The sequence below is a fragment of the Ovis canadensis genome, chromosome 3 (genome assembly GCF_042477335.2).
Source record: "Ovis canadensis isolate MfBH-ARS-UI-01 breed Bighorn chromosome 3, ARS-UI_OviCan_v2, whole genome shotgun sequence".
In the NCBI taxonomy this organism is placed as follows: Eukaryota; Metazoa; Chordata; class Mammalia; order Artiodactyla; family Bovidae; genus Ovis; species Ovis canadensis.
In genome coordinates, this window is record NC_091247.1 from 232,247,501 (window position 1) to 232,250,000 (window position 2,500).

The 2,500-nt window shown below is 79.8% G+C and overlaps 1 non-coding gene across 1 annotated transcript; it reads left to right on the plus strand.

Annotated features, from left to right (window-relative positions):
* The first annotated feature begins 1,447 nt into the window (after positions 1–1,447).
* Positions 1,448–1,600, plus strand: LOC138438518 (5.8S ribosomal RNA). Its single transcript, XR_011256440.1, has one exon. It is a non-coding gene; the product is annotated as a 5.8S ribosomal RNA (ribosomal RNA).
* The last annotated feature ends 900 nt before the right edge of the window (positions 1,601–2,500 follow it).

The window sequence follows — 2,500 nt, forward strand, 5'->3', positions numbered from 1 at the left end:
GTCCCTCTCCCCGCCCGGCCCTCCCCGCCACGTCCCTCGAGGTGGGCCCGAGGGTTCGGCGTGGGTGCCGAGGGGGGTGTGGGGGCTGCCCCGTGCGCCTCCCGCCCCCCGACCCCGCCGCCCGTGGCGCCGGCCACGACCGCCTCTCCCCCACCCCGGCCCGCGGACCCCGCGCGGCGCGGGTCCTCCGGTCGCGTCTCGCGGGCTGTGCGGCGCGACGGGCGGCGGCTTCCCCGTCGCGGGGCCGCTCGCCCCGCCCCGTCGCCTCCCGCGCCGCCGGCCCTGGGCCGGTCTGCCTCGGCCGGTCGTCGTCGGTCGGTCGTCCCGCCGCCCTGGGCCCGTCGCGCGGTCGCCGGGCGCCTCCCCCCGCCCCTCCGGGCCGCGGGGCTCTGTCCCGCCCCCGCCCCCACCCCCCCACGCCTCCCGGCCGCTTGTGTGTCTCCGTCCGGGTTCTCCCGTCCTCTCGGCTCCCCCCCTGCCCGCTGGGCGCCAAGCTTCCCGTCGGAGCCCCTGCCCGCTGCCCGCCGCCCTCGGTGGTGGTGGCGGGGGGAAGGGTGCCCGGGAACGCGGGCGCGGGTAGGGGGGGCCCCCCCCACCCCCGGTGGTTGGGGGAGAGAGGATGGGGGAGGTCCGGCGGGGCCGGGCCCGTACGGGGCGGCGTGTGAGGGCGCGGCGGTGGGGAAAAAGGGCTCTGCCCCGTTCCGGGGGGACGGGTGGGGCTGGCTGTCCGGCGCCCGGTGGTGGGGCCCTCCGGGCGGCGGTCGACCGGCGCGCGGCGCGGGCGCCCCGTGTGTCACGGGCCGGCAGCGCCGAGGCCCGCGCGCGGCCGCGGGCGGGGACGCGGCGGTCGGTGGTCGGCGTCGGGGCGGGGGCCCGCGGGGCCGCGCCGTGCCCCTCGCCCGCCTCCCCCTTTCCAGGTACCTAGCGCGTCCCGGCGCGGAGGTTTAAAGACCCCTGGGGGGGGTCGCCCGTCCGCCTTGGGGTCGGGGCGGTCGGGCCCGCGGGGAGTCCGGAGGTGCCTCCCGTCTCCCCCGGACTCCGCCCGTCCCCCGAGGGGCCGGGGTGGGCGCGCGGCGTGGCCGCGCCACGGTCACGGCCGCCGCGGCCGTCGGGAGGGGGCTACCCGGCGGTCGTCGCGTGGGCCGTGGCCGTGCGCGGTGCGTGCGCGCGCCCCTCCCGCGTCCCCGGGGGAAGGGTGGGAGCCCCCCGCGCGCCTGTGGGGTGCCCGCACCCACCCTGGCGTGTGGGCGCCGGGTGCCCCGTCGTGTGAAACCTTTCCCGACCCCTCCGGTCTGCTGTTTTCTGTCTGACTTGGCCGGCCGGAGGCAACCCCCCCGCCCGCCACCAGACTCCCACCTCCGGGGAGGGAGCTGGGGGCGGCGGCGGGACGTGTGCCGTGCCAGCGGCGGGTCTCCCGCCGAAGCGAAACGCTTGACGAAGCTCGTACGACTCTTAGCGGTGGATCACTCGGCTCGTGCGTCGATGAAGAACGCAGCTAGCTGCGAGAATTAATGTGAATTGCAGGACACATTGATCATCGACACTTCGAACGCACTTGCGGCCCCGGGTTCCTCCCGGGGCTACGCCTGTCTGAGCGTCGCTTGACGATCAATCGCCCCTCCGGGGTGCGCGGCTGGGGGCTGTCCTCGCAGGGCCCGCCGGGCCCTCCGTCCCCCTAAGTGCAGACACGGCGTCCCCCCGAAGGCTCTGTGGCCGTGGGGGAGATGCCGCCCGCGAGAAGGGAGAAGGGGACCGTGAGCTCGCGCCGAGGCCCCCCCCTGGCCCGCCGGGCCTTCTGGGGTCGGTCTTCGCCCCTGGGAGCGCGTCCTCGCGCCGCAAGCGGCCTCTGGGTGTTGCTGCCCCCGGGGTGTCGGGGGTCGGGGACGGTCTCGCGCCACGCGGTGGCGGGGGTGGGGCCCCGTGGTGGTGGCGGCGGTGGGGTCGCGTCTTCCGGTCCGCCCGGCTGGCGCCCCCCTCTCCCCCACGCCTGCGGTGCCTTCCCCGCCGCCGTGCGTCCGCGGCCCGTGCCCGCTTCCCGGCCACACGCCCCGCGGCTCTCGCCCCGTCGGGACGGGCGGTTCGCGCCCGAGGCCGAGTGCGCGTGCGCGTCCGCGCCCCGGGGACGCGTGCCTCGGCGGCGACCCGCGGGACGCCGCGGCGTCTGCCCGCCGCTGCGCGCCCTCCCCCCGGGCTGCGGCCGTGCCGCGGCTCGCGCCCTGGAGCTCCCGCCGCGACGGCGGGGGCGGTGGCGGTGGCGGGGGCCGGGGGAGATAGGGGGCGCGCGGTGCGTCCGTCGCCCGTTCGGGCTTTGGGCGCCCGCGCGTGCCCCGGCCCTCTCCCCGGCCCCCTCACGCGTCCACCTCTCCGTCCGTCCCGTGGCAGCCGGCTCGTGCTCCCCGCCCCGCCTCGGCCTCTCCCTCTCCGCCCGCCGGCCGCCGCCGCCGCTGCCGCCGCCGCCGCCGACGCCGCCGCCTCCTCCTCCCGGAGGGGCGACGGGTAG